This window comes from Chiroxiphia lanceolata, chromosome 4 (genome assembly GCF_009829145.1).
Source record: "Chiroxiphia lanceolata isolate bChiLan1 chromosome 4, bChiLan1.pri, whole genome shotgun sequence".
Taxonomy (NCBI): domain Eukaryota; kingdom Metazoa; phylum Chordata; class Aves; order Passeriformes; family Pipridae; genus Chiroxiphia; species Chiroxiphia lanceolata.
Genome location: NC_045640.1, coordinates 69,139,399 through 69,160,937, shown reverse-complemented (window position 1 = coordinate 69,160,937; position 21,539 = coordinate 69,139,399).

Here is a 21,539-nt window from a genome sequence, read left to right as displayed (position 1 = left end):
AAATGTTTACACACTAACAAGGTTTTGTTTATAGTGTTAGGCCCTGATGAGCTTAGGAAGTGGTTAAAACCAGAAGAACCTGCAGTTTACATGTGTAACATACCTTATGTGTTTGTCCCTTTATCAATCCCTTTAATAAAACTTGAACCTTACAGTAAATATTTACATATATGCTTCAAGTAACATATATTTTGTAGAAATCATTCTAATCACAGGTAGAAAGCTAAGTATGCTGCAGAATGAGGCCTAAAAGAGTCAGATAAATACACCTAAAACCAATAGCTTAAAACATAACATCAAAAAAAAAAATACATCTTAAGAAGTTGGATCCCATAACATCTAGTGAAAGAAAACATCCCAAATCACTAGTTCACATAGAGCCCATATCACAGGGAAAACTGGGACAGAATTTCTTTTTTTTTAACAGAACTTATGTATTTTAATATTTATTTATTTTGCAGAACTAATTTACTATGTATACATTGTACCAATGAGTTATTTGAACTGTTATAACTATGCTTTTGTTTCAATTTTCAACTGTTGCAGTTCAGATTCTCATCCTTGGTTCTCCTTTAAATCATCACATATTCTTTATCAGAGATAATGTTGTTAGCTAAGAAATAGAATAGTAATTTGAAAGCTTGATAGCAAAAACACCATTTCCTGTAATCAAAGACATAGCTTAACCTTTAAAACACAAGTTAAAGTAACTAAATTGTGTGGGCTTTGTGTCATGAAAAGAATAGATTTGCTCTTGGGTCCTTGACCAAGTCCTAAGAACTTTCTTGGCAAATAAGCAGTGATAAATTTGTCATAATTAGTTGTTCAGAAAATGCAGTGACACTAAATATTTTACTTCACTGTCTGTAGACAGTGATTAAATCTCAAATCAAATGCTACAGCAGACCTAAGAAGCTTATATTCCCTAGAGGAGTACGCTTCAAATATCTGCCATTGGATGATATTCGCTATCTTACAGCCAAGACTTGCATGCAGTCCTACCTCCCTTGTTTTCTTCTAGTGCTTACAATGCAGAGAATTTGCTTATAGTTCATGTTTCCCAGAAACAGCCATTAAAATAATACAATCCCTTGCAAGACTTGAATTATCCCCATGCTACCTGGAGCTTTGTGCTCAGCAAACTGTGTGTCTTCTTAAGGACTCAGATGCTGAATGACTGTCAAGCAGCATGACCGGTGCCACCCTTGGGTGCTGGGTGCCAGGGTTGCTGTTCCAAAGGGAATTTTAGGAACAGTTACAGGCAAAGTTGGTAACCCATTGTAAATATTACTGCAGTATACATGCGCTAGTAGCCTATAAATCCCTTCTCAGTGACACATCCCTACAGGAAAAGGCATGCGAGCTTCCATATGGTGGTGATATATCATGTGATTTTTTTAAAGGCATACTGTAACTTGGACTTATTTACTGCTCTCTCTTTCGTATCTGTAAACACAGAAAAGCTTAAAAGGTTACATTCCTTCCTGCTCCTTGCTATGTTATTTAAACCAAACAGAGTTTAGCTACATAAACATCTGAACTTAATTCTTGTTACTTTCTCTTTTTTCTTCTTCAGAAAATAAAATACCCAGATGTGTCTAACTACTTAAAAGGGAAGCTGAACCATCTCATTTTTCTGCCAAAGTATCAGAAATAATGACAGCTAAGAGTAAGGGGAGAATTTTAAAAACCAGAACAATTACAAAAAATTAAGTATGCTGAACATCTACCATACCCTAAATAGTCATCCTCTATCTGCCTCCACACGTAAGAAAACACAAAATAAACCAAAATACCACTTACTTTTGGGTTAATTCACAAAAGAACTCGAAGGACACCAGTCAATTTGCACAAATCATATCTAGGAAAAGATACGTATAAAATGCTGTTTGAACATATGCTAACAAACAAAATTAAAATATTCAAATTTTCTTTTTACTTTCCCCACACACACCTCTCTATTACACTCACACAGATTCAAAGAAAAATGGCAGATTCCATGAATAAGAAAATTAAATAATGGGACAGATTCAAATTCCCTTTCTTGCCACTTCCTTTCTTCAAAGCAAAAAATTTGGTTTTAAATTTATTTTTCTTTCTTAATTTGATATGGTGATGTAATAGTAGCAGTCTACTGGAGCAACAGGAGACACAAGAATCATAGTAAAATTCAGGTTGGAAGGTACCTCAGAAGTGCTGTGGTCCAACCTCCTGTTCAAAGCAGGGTCAGCTCTGAAGACAGACCAGGACGATCAAGTCAAGTCCTGCGCACACCCAAGGATGAAGACTGCACAGCCTCTCTGAGCAGCCTGTCCTGTGATCTAACTGCCTCAGGATTAAAAAGTCGTTCCTTATATCCACTTTGAACCTATCACTTCAATTTATACCACTGTAAAAAGTCTGTCTCCATCAATAATCTTGTCTTCACTAGAAGGCTGCCTCAAAGCCATGTCTTTCTATGCTGTAGAAGGTAGTTCCCTCAGCCTCCCCTCACAAAACAAATGCTTCTAGCACCTGGTCACATCAGTGGGTCTCTGCTGGGCTCCCACTTAGTGAAGACTTTCTCCTGTTGCTCAAAAGTGTATATATTGTTCTGGATGTAGCAGGGACACCTTCCGGTACATAAGGTTACACAGAGCCCCATCCAATCTGGTGTTGAACAGCTCCAGGGATGGGGAGTCCACAACCCCTGGGCAACCTGTGCCAGCGCCTCACAGAAGGAGAGGGCAGAACTTGTTCCCATGCTCTTTGGACACATAGGAGCCAACTGTTCATTTTACTCTCCTTTCAAGTGAATCAGAAACTTCATGTGAGGAAAAAACACAGGTACTTCATGTGAGTAGCTGACTAGTGACACACAAATCATAGCTGTCTTGGTTCTGTTGACATGGAGTGGATATCCCTGACAACTAAGAGAGTGATGATAAGATGGAATACAATGGTAAGAAAGGAATGTAACAATGGCCCTTATTTAGGTGCAGATCAAGAATTTGCTTGGTTTTATTTTCCATCCCTGGTGGTACAAGGCAATAGATTTGAGCCAATGAATTTATTTTTCCCTTGTTCAGGTAGGGTGGTTTGAGTTGAGACCAGATGTTTTTAGTCAGTCATCCTGGACCATGAGATTGTGCAAGGAATTATAATTTTGAAGAGGCTGTAGAATTAATTTTTGAAAATAAGAAAGAATGCAAAGACCAAGGACCCTGACTCTCATGCTCTAGCAGTTCACAGAGGAGAGGGAGGATGATGCACAGCTACCTATTCTTTACTCTGCCAGAGGCTACAGTCCCCACCACAGAAGGGGCAAAACAGGTGGCATCTCTACTCCTCATCTGAGGCAGTTAAGGCTGTCATATTAATGGAGTTGCTATCAGCACCAGTTAACATTACTATGTGAAACTGAACTAAAGCAGCAGCGAGCTCTGATTCATGATCCCTGCTGAAGTTAAGCGCAGTGGCTAAAGACGTGGCCTCCCCCACAACTCCTCAGCCAATGCAGCTACATCTCACAGGGATCATGAATCAGAGTCCAGAGGGAGATGGGAATAGATTAAGAAAAAAAGTAAGACAGGAAATAGGGAAGAAGAAAGAGAATAAAGTAGCGAGTGCAGGAAAGAGCATTAGCAGACAGAAAAAGGTTTATTAGTGTGCCAAGAGAAAAAAAAAAAAGGATAGGAATTTGTTAGGGTATTTCTCAAAAGCCTAAATTTAGGAGGAGTAAGGAGGCAAGGCACCTCACATCTATTAATACCACCAAGTTATTGATTACCTTTGGGCTTGATCTCAAAAAGAGCCAGTAACAAACTGTTTGAATCAATTACAACTACAGAATTCTATAAAATGAGGCCAGCAAACTAAGTGAAAATACTTCCATCTGGGATTTGGATATTCCAAGCTCCAGGATGCAGCAGGACTACACCCTAAAGAGTTAATAACGTCAGTATGGAAAAGATTATTACCTGACTGGGCAATTAAGTCTCCAAGTGATGCACTAGAGGAATTGGCACCTCCAAAGCATAAGGCAGCGAGAAATCGCTTGTTCAGAAGAGAGGTAAAACCGTTCTCTCTTGAGTTAACAAATGATAAATTAGCAGGTCAAGGGAAAATCTTTCCATTGAAATGATTCAAAAGGTGTACAGGGACCAAACATGGAAAAGGAATCCGCCTGCTTCGGGCTCTGCTCAGTGAGTGTAACCTGAAGACAAAGACTTAGCGAAAACCAGAGACCTCAGTTATAAATGCTGCCAAGCATTTGCCAGCTTGTCAGTTGAGTCATACAGAGTAAAGGAAACCATTAAATCTGAATTAAGTGCTGCTTGGAGAATATGTTGGGGTTTTCTTCTTTCCCTTCTATTCAACTGTATCTACAAGTTTTCATATGTGTCATCTGTTTAGGATTTGTAAATAAATATTTACTGACTTGTAGCTTAATTTTTGTTGGGAATTATTCCAAGGAGGGTTGAGCCCTAAGGCATTCCTTTACTTGGGAATGGCCATCCTGAAAATCTGTGCCATACATAATTGCAAGGTGACCACCAAGCCATACAGGCACATGGTTCTGTGTCTCTGCACACAACAGGCTCTACTTGAGTCCTCTGGCAAAAGGAGCTTACAAGGAAAATGTTTCTTTGGGGTGAGCACTGGGGGTCAGAAGAGCTCTTGGGAATGTGGAAAGGCAATGACTCTGTATTTCAAGGGTTTCATGGGACGTAAAATAGTGATAAAGATTAAAACAATGTGGTAAGAAAGGGAGAGACTTATGCCACGTGCTGCAGGAGAACTCAAAAACTCTCTATGTCCTTGATGGTGCTCAAAGTTGGTCTAAAGCTGAAATAGCCCAAAGAAACAGAATTATCCTTTCAGCATTACAGCAGATGAAAATCAAGGTCAGAAATGAGAAAATGGGAGGCAGCTAAAAATTAAGATAATAAAGAAGCCAAACAACAATCACAAGAAGCAGAGCACAGGAGGTGATTGGGAATGACAACCACAGTCAGTAGCCTGAGATGAAAGGACATAAACAGCTGAACTTTCCAAGTCACACAGTTTGTAATTCATACTGCAAAGACTGATCCTTCTGACAGTTTGTGCAGCATCCACAAAGCAGCCAAAGACTGCCAGGTATCTTCTAGCTGAAAGGAAGAAACTTCATCTATTTTCAATGGTGTATACTAGGCAGTGTATCAAATTACACTATATTTTACTAAGAAATTTTTTAATTATTCCAGCAATGAACAGCCAGCAATGACAGAGCTTCAAAGAGCAGAATGGTTTAAGTCTCCTATAGAAACATTTGCTACATGTCATACCTGTGCCAAGAAGAGGATTGAGGTCTTATGTGGTGGGAAATGAGGCAATTATTGTTCTCATTAAATTACTTTGGGCCAGGACATCCCAAATCCTCAGGAAACAGTTCATTTAAATGTGGGGATGATGACAGGTTCAGCACTAATCTCTCAGGAAGAGAATAAGAGAAACCTCAGCATCAGCAGATGGGCAATGGAGGGAGTAGTGAAATAATTCCCAGATACAGTCCCATTCCTTAAGCTCTCCATAGAAAATATCCATAGTAGTACCTTGGAGTATGACAGCTGAGAGTACAGCAAGAATGTAAAGTCACTGTGTCACATGTTCAGTGAGCAGAGTTAGAGCAAGGCAGGCAATCAGATGCTGTGACTCAGTTGATTCCAGGTGACCCCTGCAGTCACTGTCAGATATCACTCTGCTTGAGCTAACCTGCCAGCCCCCACTTTTATGTCTCTGAGTCTTTTATAAAGATTATTCACAAGCTGAATAGATCACCACCAAGAGCCAGAATAGCAAGATATAGCAAGAACTGAATGCTCACCTACCACCTCATACATACATCTTCAGAGTATGAATGAATGTTGGTAGGAAGTAGCTATTCCCTTTCTTCTGGTAGTTTCTGAATGGTATAATAGTCTTGTTTCCCTTCCAGAAAGTGTCTTTTGTTCTGACAGTGAATTTGTATAGACAAAGTAGTGACACTTTTGTACAGGAGACATTTGGGTAGTTCAGAGGCATGACCGGGAAAATAAAATTCCTACTCAGTAAGCATTAGCCCTTTTCCACTTCTTTCCTTCCTAAAATTTATGGTCACTTCTATCCACCTTTCATCTGCGCAAGGAAAAAAGTGAAAAAAAAAAATTAAGGAAAGAGCCTTTTCTTATGTTCTTCACTTAAACAAAACCAGGCTTTCACATTCAAAGAGATTCATACTCTACCACCAAGATAATAGTTGAGATGCAAGTCCAAAAGTGTCCCTGCTGTGTGCTGAGCGTTCATGGGTGGTCAAAGCTGTAACTGAGCTGCCTCACCATGGTACAGCAAGAATTCAGATTTATTTTATGCAATTGGCATTCTATTTATACTTTTTGGTCCACTGTATCTCAGAGTGTGTTACAGAGTATTTAATCACAACATGCTGTACCTACAGCACAGTTCCACCAGAGTCATTTAGCATATGAAAGGGGATAGAAGGGGGAGAAGATGAGAGAAAAAGGAAAAGAGGTGGCTTGGTTTTGGAAAATTTACTTCTCACCTAACTAAAAACATTCAGGTATTCTGATCATTGTCTTCCTCCTATTTCTAACTCGAATCAAAATCTTCTCACTCATTGCACCTCTTCTCAGCATCTCAATTCATATTGTTTGAAAGTTAACCCTTGCTTTCTAACTCCCAAGTTGTTTACCCATGGCATAAATTCCCCACTAATCTCACTTTCTCTTCTTAACTGCCTTAATGTTTCTTAACTGCCCTGTCTTAATTTTAAACTGCTGCAACTAAGCCTGTCTAGCAAGCAAACATACAGTCCAGGTACATAAAGACTTGTTCTCTCTTCATGCAAACCTGATCTCTCCCTTGAAAACACCAAGTTAGAGGATTTTACAAATATCTATGGTAGCTTCCTATGCAATTTGTCTTTACATTCTGGTCTGTAACCTAAACTGCAGCTCTCCAGAATAGGTAAAGCTTTCCTATCCGTGCCTTGTAGCATGCCAAGTACATTGTCGGTACTTGACAAATAATTGCTGCCTCCACAGATTATTCTTCTTACCAGATAGCAGATCACTGAGAACTGCAGAGCCCCAGGAATTCAGCCCAGCAGCTAATGAGCAAAGTCCAGAAAAAGCAAATGAGCATTTTGATGAAAGCTCATCTCTCTCTCAGCTGCTTCTAGAACAAGAAGCAAACAAAGAAACAGAGGGAAAAAACCCCACATTTAAATAACTGCAGCCAGCCTGAAATCATTCCTTCCACAGCAGATTGGCCTCCTTTCCAGTTAGCTTGGCCTCTCTTCCAACACGTGGATGTGGGCTCAAATATGTCGGCTGCAAACCTGCAGTGGTGGTTTATTTAGCGTATTTCCATCAAGGCACTTCAGCTTTGCTCCTTTTTTTTCCTATAGGCATATATTTTCATTTAATAGTACCGAACATAATGAGAAATGAATGGTTGATCAGACACATAAAAACCTAGAAAAGACAAAATTAGGAGAATAGAAAAACCAAGTATGACACATATAAGAGATTTGAGATCATCAAGGAACAAACTCCATTATTGCTAATCACTCAATGCAAGTACACTTTTACATGTGCAGAAACAATTTCATATATATGTATAAGTTCCTCTTACATGGGACAGATTTGTCCCTATAGCACTGAAGAATGGTGTGCTGTGTTCTTCATTTCGTGGCCTCTTAACAACACTAAAAAGAAAAGGAACACTTACTCTGAACTTTCCAGATGAAGAAGTTCTCTTCTAAGCTTAGAATTGAGCTTATACAAGAGAAGTGCTCCTGTCCACGTTCTCTGATTGGTACCAGTATTTCCAAGGCAGCTATGTCCTACCCAGAGGTTCACTCAGCATGAACCAAATGCCAAGACTTTTCAACACACTGACATATCAGATTCCCCAGAACCTCATTAGAATTCAGAGCACTCCCCCTGCAAAACTCCCTTTGCCCTCCCTCTGGATTTGACAGATGAGAAGGAGCACGAGATGCCAGTGCCCAGAGAGCAGGGGCAAAGGGCTGGCACAGCCATGAGAGGGTAAGGAGGGTCAGGGCACACAGAAAGCCTTGTTTACCTATGGGTTGCCAGGTGTCATTAAACTCTGTACTGTGTGGTACAAAGGCAGGTTGCTTGCTTTCCATCAAAATCAGTGTAACATACTTCTATTCACAGCCATGTAAAAACAAAAATATTCTATGGAGCCACAAGCACACAGAAAACTGTCTGTTTGAACAGTTTGTGTGGTTCCCTCTAGGAGAAGACAATACCTCTGGAGGATGTTCACCCTGCCTGCTGTTCAGCCACATCATGGGCAGCTCCAACACATGCAATTAATGACAAGAATATTACTAGCAAAAATGCTTCCTTCTTGCTTTTTTTTGCTTAACTTACTTTTTACTTAGAGCATGCATCTAAGTATTTAACAGATTTAAGGAGAACCTTCTCACTCAGTCTATTCTCCATCACAATCATGATCACCATTACTGTAATTGCATCACCCCCAAAGGAAAAACAAATTAAAAAGTGTTTTTATGGATAGAACAAGATTATCTTAATTCAGAAGAACCCTGATTTCGTTACTATTGCACAATAGTCAATAAAGAGATAACTATAGACTTAAAGTCACCAACTGGAAGAATCTCAAGTAAACATAAGTTCACACCAATCCCAAACCCTTATGGTTTACAGAATAAAGGGCAGTCAAAGCATTAAATCCATCCTTTCATCTTGTTTATCCCAAAGAGAAAATTATATATTTCTATCACAGAATCATGCAATCATAGAATATCCATAATAAACAGGAACTGATGCACTGGCTGTAAGCTGAGAGGAAGCAGCAGGCAGTATTTCAGACATAATGAAGCTTCAAAAGTTTAGTTTGGTGAAGGTTGTTCCATACAACCGTATGTGGCTGAATTTTCCAAACAGTAACAAACAGCCAGTGAAGTGAGTTTGTATTTGGATACGCTTGGCTCAGCAGGCTGTGGTTTAGCCCCATAGGTAAGCTCAGATTTGACATGGGCTAAAACAAAATAGTCCTTGGCAATCAGTCATGGTAACTGAAATCATACTCTTGGAGGACTGGTTAAGAGGGTCCGGATCCAATTCTTCCACAGTCACTGCAGCTGGAACAGAGCTGGTCTGTCAGTGCCCAGCTCCATCAATCCTATGTGTCTGATCTGTCTGAGTTTCACTAAGAAAACAAAGTAAGGGAGCCCTGAGGCACACAGACATAAATAAAAAAACACATTCATGTTTCCAACTGTCCACACTTTCTCAGGAAAGTTGCACCTATGTTATATTACTCAGCATGTGGTTTCAATTGTGACAACAATGTGCATTTGTTCAACTGTGCGCTGGCTGCGAACTGCGCTGCGAGTTCTGGTTAAATACAGCGTGGCCTGTGACTGCCTTTCAGGGTCAAGTGTCTGGCTTGTGCCTGTTACGTTCTGCTCAGTATAATCTTATAGATTGCCCAAGCAGCACACCCAGACTCTTTGATGTTCAGGAAGGCATACAGTGTACACACACTGTGTATTTTTCATAAGGTAGAAGGTCCAAGAAAGAGGGTACTAGGGAGCGAGCGAGCAAGCAAGCAAGCAAGAAAAAAACCAGTATCTATCTAGGTCTTTCCATTTCCTTTGCATTAGATTTGCTAAACTAAATAATGATTTTACACTATCCTCCTAAAACTGCAGTTAAGTATTTTTCACTCATTTTTACTAACAACTGCTCGCTCATGAAAGTTGTCTTGCCCTGCAGAACTGTTTGACTGACTATCATCAAGGAATTTTTTTAAAAATACTTGCTATCACCCAGTTTTCTGATAAAACATTGGTGGTTTCAGATTTTTTTTCTTATCCTCACGGATTCAGGATATTGTCAACATTTTTACTAATAGTTGCTGTATCTTTATAGTGGGGAGACAGCACAGAAGTCAAGACACCCCATTGAAAGGTATAGCCAATGTATAACTTCAGTGTAGAATTCAGCAAGAAAGAAAGTCTGCATCATTAGCCTGCTAGGAAAAGAGTTTAACCCATGTTTTCCAAGTGTTCTCTACCTCTATCTTACACCTTTCCTAATCTAGGTAATGCTTTCTAATGAAGTTCCTCTATACACTCCCTTATAAACATCCATTTAACTTACTTTTAATTTTTTGCAACTTGTGTTTTGAATGAAATCTTGTTTCAAGGCACTTGGCTTCAAAAATCTCTTGACCTCACATTTTGGAACAGGGACCTGAAATTAAACAGGGAGATGACCAGTATATGTGACAGCATAAATAAAAACAGCACTATAATGCCTGCTCAGCAAAGAATCAAATTAAACCTCTGCCTTCTCTCCCAGCTATGACACTTCCTAACATTTAAATACTCACAATTGTTATAAGGTTATAATTTTATAATGTAAAAATATATACCATAATTTCACAGGGGCAGAGGAGAGATAGTTATTTTCACAGTTAAACATGAGGAACTAGTAAATTCAGGATGCTTTTTTTAACCCTTTAAGTCCCAAAAATAACCTCTGAATGTATCCTTCTCTGATGCATCATGAATGGTCAGAGGGGAAGAAGTTCCTAAAACAATTAAAATTTCAGTGAATGAAGCCATTAAGAGTTTCACAGAAAGAAAGAAAAAAAAAAGAAAAATATTTAATATTCTATGCCTATCTCTGTTATAAAATATTCCATACTGTTCTTCCCACCCTGCAGGCTTTCAAGCTTCATGTAGCTGCTTCAGTGGAACCATACTTTACCATCACAGCCCTTCCTCTCCTGGTGCCAATTAAGAAGCTGTACAGAGATGGTTACACAAGTGATGAACAAGGAGCTCTGTTTACATTTAGACTTAGACCAAATATTTCCAACGAAAGCCTCAGAGAAGAAGAATAAGTTTAAAGGTTTGTTCACCTCAGAAGAATGTCCTCTTTGTAACAGAGGGGTTTTTTTACTTCAAGAGCCTTGAATATAGAGGCCAAGTAGAACACAAGCTCTTATTTTGCTAACATTCCTGTACTCTTCAGATGCAAGAGAATAAACTTGAAATATATGCTGAAATATAAACTGTACCAACATGAGATTTAAAAAACCCTAAAACCAAAAACACACACCAGGAGAGGGCAGAAAGGGAAAGATCCAAGATGAAGAATCATTATTAATACAAACATATCCATTGGTTGGGATTACATATTACAGATAATGTAATGAAGTAATGAACAGTTTACACATGCAGATGGTGGGTGTTGACATGACCTCTGATACTGATGGTAACAGGGCACCCAGATTGCTCTTGCACTGGGTGAGGTGGCTGGGCCCAGAGTTAGCATCCAGCCAGGGTGAAAGATTAATGTCTAGTGATTGTAGGAATCTAAGTCTTTCTGTTATTCCTATTGCTTTAACAGATGAAAAGAGTAGATATAAATTAACAGGTCTTGGCATATCCAGCAATACTGTCACTCAGCCAAGCAAAGAGTTTTAAATAACCCAGAGCTGTGCCTGTGGTTTCTTTCTTTCTAGGTGTCTTGTTACACACCACAGCCAGGCACTGCTGCATCTGAGTTTAAAAAGGAGCAGTGGCACACTTGGCAATTTATGAACATTGGATTTCAGTAACCAAAAAAGGGATTGAAGAGCTTTAGTTTGAGACAGTGTGTTTTCTGATCCTAACTTGAAAGGAAGAGGTCAGATAAGGGCCTCAGAGATGGTGAGATTCTGGACAGTGGAATAGTTTTTAGCTTGGCATAAAAACTGATCTTGTCTTTAGAGGATTGAACTTCAATTGTCAAAATCAAGGGAGCACGTAATACCAGCAAGACAATAAAATGAGTTAACAGGGGCTCTCTGAAAGAAGCTCAGTGAATTTTTAGGGTGGAGTCCCATCCTAATAGAGGAAATCCCATTTATGGGGACATGCCCTGACAAAGAATCATTACTGATGTTTGCTAATCTCAGAGGATCAGAGTGTTCAGGCCATCCAGCCACGAGAGCTTTGATAGCACTTTGAAGAGCACTTGTGAGAACTTAGCAAGAGTCACAACCTCTGGAAATGGCACAAATTGTATCTTCATGTCATGCAATTGTCACAGTCCAGCCAACATACAAAGAGACTTAGAAGAGGAAAAGAAAGAAATAAAAGAGATACAGAGGGGAAGGTAATAGAGATTAGTGTTACGTCAGATTAACACAAGCAGGTTTATGTGGGTCTAATGGTTGGCAGGGTTGATCCAAAGCCTGTAAAACTAGAAAATGTTTCCCTGCTGTGAGGGTTTTATAGCCTCTCCTTTAACAAATCAAGCATTTGTGAAAAGCAAATATTGCAATTAGTTTATTTATTTGCTGTGCAAGTCTGTGGGTACTTCTTTTCTTGTGCATATCAGCACCACTAATAAAAAATTGTATCTTCTGTAGCAGAAACTGACAAGAAGCAACAAGGCTGATGTGGTAAAGAGCATTTACAGTGTCTCAAAGAAAGAGGAGATATGCAGGAATATCAAATGAACCTTTCGTTTTTTCCCTGTACAGTTCTATTCCAGAAAATTTGACAGACAGATTTATCCCCTCCTACAGCCTCAACAATAAATAGACACCATAGTTAGCCATGTCCATCCTAATGTAAATCCAAGACAACTTTAAGGAACAAACAAAAGCACTTTACAACAAATATTTGCCTCCAAACTATAAAACCTTAATGTATCAGAAGGTGAAAAAATATAATATCTAAGCAACTCCTGATAGACTTGGTCAATAAAGCTTGAAATGGTGTTTGTTATTCAACACTTTGAATAACAGCTCTACATTTCATGGTCCAAGCAGTTACAGAGGTTTGTGTGGGTTTGGGTTTTGCCTTTTCACTTCCTGAAAAGTAAATTAGGAGTAATCATTCTTGACAGAAAGTGTATGAAAATTAAATCCATCTGCTTCTAATAAAATAAGAATATTTTGTTTGCTAACCACCCGTTATACCAAGCACTGATCCTTTTCAGTGAAACTGGTTCAGAGCAGTGGCTCAGAGCAAATCAACTGCCTTTCCCATGCCCTGGTTGAACAGCCAGGGAACCTCTTCTCCCTGGGCAGGTACCAGCTGAGCAGTTGCAGTTTACAGCATACACTTCCAGTCTGCATGTGAAGAGCCAGGTAACATCAGTTTAGTGATTTGAGTCAAATTACTTTTCTCCAAACAAAACATTTACTATTACTTAGCTTTCAAACTGTAGCACTGCTGTAGATCCTGCATCAGCTCATTTACAATCATATGTACATTAACAACTCCCAAATATAGTGTGCATCTCCATCTCTTCCTCTGGATTTTTCTCACATCTATTCACTTGACTAATAAGAAGTTTTCTGGCTGCACAATACATAAGGTACCTCAGCTGATGGTACAGCACCCCTCATTTATATTAGTGCAGTGTTTTTCTTTGACAAGACAGACAAATCTCACTTTTAAGGTCTCTGTTATTGAATTACAATTATTTTTTAAAATGTTGCTGCTAATTTAGAAATTACAAAGCAGGTACATGATCCTTGGCATCTCCATTTCCCTTTAGTAAGTTAAGAATGATACTGGTTCAAGAAAATTTGCAAAATAGCAATTTTATTTTTACTGTAACCCCCATGGCAATATCCAACAATAGTCTTCCCTGCTTTTGGCATGTGAGCCTCTAGGTTAAATCAAGCATTCCTGATAATCTAATCAAGTATTTTAGTTACCTGAGCTCTGATTCTGGACAATTACTATCCCTGTAACCCCTCACTGTTGTGACATCCTGAAGCTTTATTCCATAAAGATAATCTGCATTATCTATGCAGAGAGCTATTAACAGGCCTGCTGAACACACGCACACACAAAAAATATTTTTTTTTCTTGAAAAATGTCAAGAAAACCATTTCCTCTTTTTTTCTGGGGAAAAAAATCCCTACGACTTCAGAGACTTTTAAGCTTAAAGCCTATCAGATGAGATAGTAACTAATTACAGAGTACTTGAGCATTCTTCTTCTGAAAAGAGATTATGACAGTCTGTGAGAGCAAAAGTATTTTCTTAGAATAAAATTTTTCACAGGAATAAAACTTCGCTTAAGTCATAATCTGCTATTTCAGAGAGAATGCTCAGTCAGATTAAATACTGAATTAAGCACTGATCTTGAATAAAAGCTGAAACAACTCAACTAAGAGCTGAATTCATCATGAACATCCTATGATATTGCTAATAATACAGTACTCTTCTGTACTAAATATCATACTATTGTAATATGCACAGATTTCTCTCTCCTGTAATTAGGAATCATTCTTAATTCCATACTTCCTTTTTCACATGGATTCTTTTACAGTATTTGATTTTTCACCACATTTATTGTGGTAGAAATGGTAGTTCAATTACTAGAATTGTTTAAAACAGTGGGCTTTTTTCCTTTGTTGAAGTGCTGTTCTCATAATAATCACAGCTTTATCAACCCGCTTTTTAGAATTCATTAACAATTTCTTCACATCTCTAAAGGTTTTCTAATGTTTTGCATGAAGTTCATTAAAAACTTTTTCTCCAGATATATGTTGAGATGAACATGTTTGGTTTCAGGCTAACAGTATCAACAAACAATGCAATATTACTGTTTGACATGGAACTGCCATTCCAATAGCCTATTTTCACTGGCTGTCCTAGTTGAAGTGGCCAGGACCAGTTTATGACTATGTGGGTATAACCAAAACTGTGTATTCTACACCCTCTATGTCATTTCTGATGAACTGTCAATAATGGATCGTTTTCAGTAGGTGCCCAGAGCACACCTGACACCTCAGGCTACAAGCTGGGCAGGGGAGTGTTTGTTTGTCTTCACACCAATGACTCAGTTGTGATGACAGCTCTGGGGAGGCATTAGCAACTTCACAAGCAGCCTGAGGGGTCATCTCTGTTAATGGGTTGTAATGGACTGGCAGAAGAGTAGGCAGCTACAGTAACCTAGACCATGAAAGATTCAAAAAATATCCCATATCACAGAGTTAAATCACCCATTGTGAAACTCCCTGCCCTGGGGGAGGTACTGGGCATTCCCACCTGAACCTAAGCATCTTGGAGTTTTGGGACTTCTGGTACCACTCATGGGATCTAGAGGAGGACCAGAACTTCAACAGGACTGTGACCATCATTCAGACCAAAAGGTTTCCTTTCCTTTTACTTTGCACCCAGGGGGGCCACATGGTGCTCAGCACAGGAGTGGACGAACACTGTTCTGTGCTTGTCCCAGGGTGCTGGGTTATACATCTGTGGGTTAAAACCAGTTTTCTCTGTATCATTGTATTTATTGTAATCTTTCTAGTAAATTGTCACTCTGACTTGTAATCTCTCTTGAACTTCATTTCTCCAGCCAGTTTACTTTTAAACTAGCACATTGACATGTGCTCAGTATGATTTTTTTAACTATTAAGATTCATAGTCTAATTCTCTCATCAGGATCAAACAACTATAGGGGAAAGAGTGACTATATAGCAATGCTCAAGTACTAACTCTGCATGTCTCCACATCTCTAAAAAGTTAAAAATAGTCATAGAATATTTATTACTGCTCAGCCTTTCAGACAAATAACTATAAGGCTGTACCACCTTATCATCAGTAGGAACAGGAGGTTTTGGAGAATCATACAACGGCCTGAGTTGGAAGGGACCTTAAAGCTCATCTAGTTTCAACACCCTACCATGTGTTGCTCAACCTAGACCAAGTTGCTCAGAGCTCCATCCAACCTGGCCTTGAACAATTCCAGGGATGGGACATCCACGGCTTCCCTGGACAGCCAGTGCCTCAACACGTTCAAAGTAAAGTTCTTCCCAGTATCTAATCTAACCATACTCTTTCACTTGGAAGCCATTCCCCCTCATCCTGTCACTAAAACACATTTTTTATAGTATCCTAGGCACGTCATTGGAGGCTGACATTTGCCAGAGCTGCAATTCCTAAATTTTGTGTTTATGACATTTTTAAACACCTGTACATGAAGCTGTCTCATCTGCACAGCTGAAAATCTTCTTATGCTCATGGATACAATTTCTGAAAATAGGCAGGTATCTGTGACATGTAACTTCAGCACTGAGCCCCACCTAAAGATTCACTGGTTTTCCTACCATAGAAAACTTCCACCAGTCTAGGGCAAAATATCAGAATATATCACGAATTGCTCAAAAAGAACACAGTAGCACCCAGGCAGTCTTTAGTGCATCACAAAATGCCAAGAAAGAGACAAATTGATTGGTCTTTGAAATATGTGGAAAATATAATGCCAACAAAACTGCTACTAGCAAAACCTTTTTCTCCCTTAGTAGAAATTATGGGTGGTCCTTGCAAAAAGAAAAAGAAATTATTAGGAAAACCTTGGCTGCAGTTCGCTTGCTGGCAAATGCAAAACCAAATATCTGGCATCAGGTGTGAAAGTAGTGAGGCACCCCAACCTCACGGTCATTAGACTCTTGCAAGATTTCCAACTCAAGTAAGATTTCCCAGCTCACACCTCCTCCATCAGCCCTCATCACACTGGCTGAAATTATCTTGGCAGTGGTGATAATTATTCATCAGCTACTATAAGTGTTACACATGTATCTGAATCAAACACAGTGTGCAGCTGGATATTCAGCCCGGAGAACTCCCACTCTGCCTGTTGAAAACTCTCCTCTCAGGACTGGGAGCTGCTCCTGCAGTCAGCAAAGGTCTTGCAAAAACCCTCCTCCATGTTTATCTTGAATGAGGATGCCCCACTGTAGCCAAGTGACCAACCACCAACTTAAATTACCTTCCAGATAACTCAGCAAGTTGGCCTCATGCAAACGCCTCATGTAAAATCCTCATTCTCCTAAAAAGTAATCTAAACCACAGATCCATAAGTAACCCCTCATCAGTCCCCACCCAGAAGCTATAAACTTGGTCTCCGGCTCCAATGTCATTGACAATTTATTTGCTTGTCCAGCCAGGCTTTTTCATTCCTCCTTGTATCAAATGTCACTTCAGCCGCCTAGGTCCCTGTCCTTCATACAGATAGTATATTGCTGGGAAGTGTTCACTTTGCTGTATGCCATCACAATCCTGGGATGAAGTATCAAGTGACAGGCTTTCATCTGGATATAATTTATTCATTATATCACTATTTCATATTAAAGAAAAAGCACTAGTGTGAAAATACGAAGAGAAGACATATTTTGGTGATTGAATAACCTGGAAAGTACTAAAAGCTCTTGATTCAGACAGAGCAGCATCATATTATTACAATAATATGCTAATGTTTCAGTCATGCAACCTCTGTGGGTCTTTTGAAACGCCTGTGGAAATAAGTTTTGTGTTATTCCAATGCTGACAAAGACGCCGGGCTGAGTCACTTTAATTGCTCAAATTGTCCATATGACTGAATTTTATGAGCTAATAAAACTCATCCTGATGTAAATATAATAAATACTTTACACAAAAAACTACAAAGTCTATTTTCAACAACTTCTTCCTATTTTCTTCATTCCTGTTTTCCTGTTCCTCAGGTAGCATTCAGTACTAGCTGATACTCAGAAGACCCCTGATGCTCTGATGCTGCTTGCAGTGGGATGGAAACTCTGAGAACCCATCATCTACCATACAATGCATAGTCTATTTTTAAAAACAATAGATACTGCAAAATAGATTTAAGTCTTTCCAAGGAAACCACATCAATGACTCCAGTTTCCTTTTTCAGCACAGAGGAAGAGGCACCATTTCTTGCTGTCTCCCCTTCCCTTTGTTAGGCCAGATCCATGTTCCCAAATGCCATCACACCTCAACTTCACCTACTGCCTCTTTGCTTTTACTCCCTTCCCTGAGTGTTTTGTCATCAATAACAGAGTCTGGCAAACCATTTTCCTTACCTAGCATTAACATCCCTGCTTTTATATTCATAATTGTGTCATAAAACTGAAAGACAGTAAAGTTTTATGATGTCTAAGGACAGGCCTGAGTAGCAAAACCTTCATGCTAAGTGAAAATTTTCCCAACTTAGGTAGTGTAGGGTTTCAAGCTCTACACATCTTGTTCTCTGTTCTAAATGATTACATGTTCTGCTACTTCTTAAAAGATTTGTGAGTATACTAAGGCATTTTCATTTTTAGTTTCTGATCATAGTAAAGAAATATAGCCATTAGAGGTAAGAACGTTAAGATGTGATAATTCAAACGTTTGGCTCAGGAGCATAGAAAATGCTGGAAAACAAATAGGTCACTACATCATTGAATTAATTTTTTTTTTCATTTTTACTGCAGTCATTTTGAAAGCTTATGGTCCACATCAGTAAGGGATAACTAATTACAAAGTGGAAGTGTATGAATTAAAATCATGCAGCATTCTTGAAGCTGAAGAATTTATTATCAAATGGGTGACTGAGTAGATCTAAATTATGAAAAGAAATAAGCCATTAAAAATAAAATGCAAACACTGGCCTAATTTAATCACAGGCTCAGAAGGGATTTATGATTCTCACAATATACAAAAAAAAACTTACTTCCCCCTCTGAAAATCAAACAAATAAAAAAAACTACTGAAGTAGAAAAGTAGAGCATATATGCAATGTAAGCATCTCTGACAAATACTTTTGTTCAGTTTTATCAAAATATAACCACACAGCTTTGTTAGCTTTCTGATTCTGTGTATTTCAACAGTTCCACATTACTAAAGTCATTCAGAAAGTGCTTGCTCCTTACTGTGAGATATTGAAATAGCCAAACTCACCAGATGATTATCCTATAAAATTTGGTCCAAAGCAAAAAACACAGCATCCCAAGAGAAGCTGTCATAAGAAACATCTTGCAGTGGAGCAGGACATTAAGAACTCCAACTGTCTGGTACAACCCTCTCTAGACATTACCCCATCCAGAGCAGAAGGAAACCATTCCACACCTACCAGAGCTCACAGTCAAAACGAGAGCTTCAAATTACCAGCACAGCTGGTGGCACATCACCTTTCCCTTAGGTCTCACCTGGTATGAGGAGGAGTGGCTGATTTTTCCAACTTCTTTCAGGCGGGAACACTTCAGTAGGAAAATGCCGCAGACAGCTGGAGATGGCCCTGATTTAAAGCACTGCAGCCCGATCTATTGGAGATGCCCAATCTGAGCACTTAATCAAAATTAGCAAATTTTAACTGCTAACAATAACACAAAATAAAATAATCACTTGATAAGAAAACAGGTCACCCTCCTAAGTTTTACATTAGTATAAGATATCAAGAAAAAGTAAGAAAACCAAGAGAAAAAAATACTTTTGATTATATGACAGTCATTTACCTATGAAAAGCTGGCAAGCCTGAATTACAGGAAAAACATTTCTGGCTTAATTGCATAGTTCGACAGCTTATACATATATATACACCTATAACTTCTTGGTTATGCAGAAGAGCATAGGGCATGTTTCTAAACTGCTAAGTTTGCAGCTAAGGCAGCAATTACAAGAAAGGGGACGTTCTTGTTCAGTCACAAAAAGATCATGGAATTTTGTACAGTAGTTGTCCTATAAATCTGCTTTTCTAAATTCTCATTGGAGAATCTAAAGAGACTCTTAAGAGAATTTACACCTCACTGGGAATGAAGCATCAGCAAATGCCCTCTATGGTAGAATTTTAAAAATTCCTTCACAACTATGGACTATAGCACAATAATTCTAATGAGTCATATTTCATTAATGAAAATTCATTTCCAAGCTTCTCGCCAGAGCTTAGTGGGATTATGCTTAAGCAGCATAAATGGCATTTTACAGCTGCTCTGCACTCTTTTGCTGAGACTGAAGCAATGACCACTAGCAGTCACATACATGTGACATACATGTGACACACACATACAAGTAAATGACCTTTGCATTCACATGTAAATACCAAAACTATTCTGGAATTGCACAGTACACATAGAAGGGACTCTGCAGCATCCCCAGAAATTAATCCATGGAAGTTTTGCACTTACAGGCTGAAGATAGTGGTGCCATAGTCTCAACAGTAATCTATAATCAAAATATTTGCAGCAAGGAACTGAAGCTTGAAATAATAACATCCTAAAAAACTGAAACAATGATTCCTAAACAAACAATTTGAACAACCCTGGAAGTTACCTGATGCCAATGAGTAGGTGCCCAGAACTTTTGAAGCCAGACAACTTTCACCTCTCTTAATGCGCTTTTACGATAATAAGTCCTTGTGCTTGTGGTGACAATAACCATAGATCTCTGGAGCTCTGAATCATTTTCCATTCCTGTGAAATCATCTTACTCCTTGTGCTTTTTTTACCTGGCAGAAACCAGTAAGGAACTATGAATAACAACCCACTTTAATGAGCATTTATATTATTATAAATAACTGGAACAAGAGAGATGTGTAGATATAAGGGGTATATATGTGTATACACAGATACAAACAGATAGGAAGATACTACCTTCGAGTGCTTTTTTTTGTCTAATGAGGAAACCAGGATGTCCACAGAGCAGACATAGGAATAATGTTTATCGAAGAATGCTATAAAATGGAAGTCATCCCATTTTGAAAAAACTCACTCCCCCTCACACCACTAGACTGTCTAATTAACAATTACATTCTTATGAGCATCTTAAAACCATAAGCAAATTCAGCCACTTCTGCAAGAGATTTAAATGTAAACACATTGTCGATTTAACAGAAATTCCTTGCATCGGGCTTCAGTGTGGTGTTCTTTTTCCTTCCTTTTATACATATGTTAAAATAATCATGTAAAAGGATTCTCATACTGTGTCTTCAAATTTTTCAGAGGATGATTCACTCTATTCATTTTCACTAGGCACAATGCTGTGTAACTTTAACCGAACATACCTTTTGTATATTTAATGTGGATCCAGACCAATTTGCAGAGACTGAATGACTCTTTGGTAATTATGCCAACAGACTGAAACAAAATACACATGTAGGAAAGAAAGCAGGGGTGAGAGGGAAGCACTTGGCAAAAGGAAAGAAGCTTTCGGTGGTTGGGTGGTATGTGAAAGAAACTGGGCAGCCTCCCACTGAATTACATCTTTCCATCTGCCCTGTTCCCACTCATCAGTGTAGTGGACCCATACATCCCTCCCTTGTGTAAATCATTTGGAGAGCAGAAAGAAAAATACAGTAGCTCAATCAGTATAATTGAAGGATTAGGGAGCAGAAAATTGGCTTGCAAAACTGACTCCATCTCTAGAGAGGATGCCCATATATATGGAAGGGATCTGCCTCACCCATGAGCAAATCCTCTCTCTGCAGGATTTAAGCAGGACCTGCAGCAAGCTACCCCTAAGTATGCCATGAAGGTCCAAAAAGTCTTTTAGTGAGAGTTAATCATTCCCCAGATAGCTTCAGTCATTACCAGTCTTGCCTAAGGATTGACTGATTTCCTATCACTTCCTATTTTTAAGAGGCTCACAGGTAACGCAGTTTGCCATTGAAATCATAGAACTTTGCATGGCTTTGGTGTTAACATCAGTCATTTTCCTCCTCTGAAGCTGTTTTAAAGCTGTCAG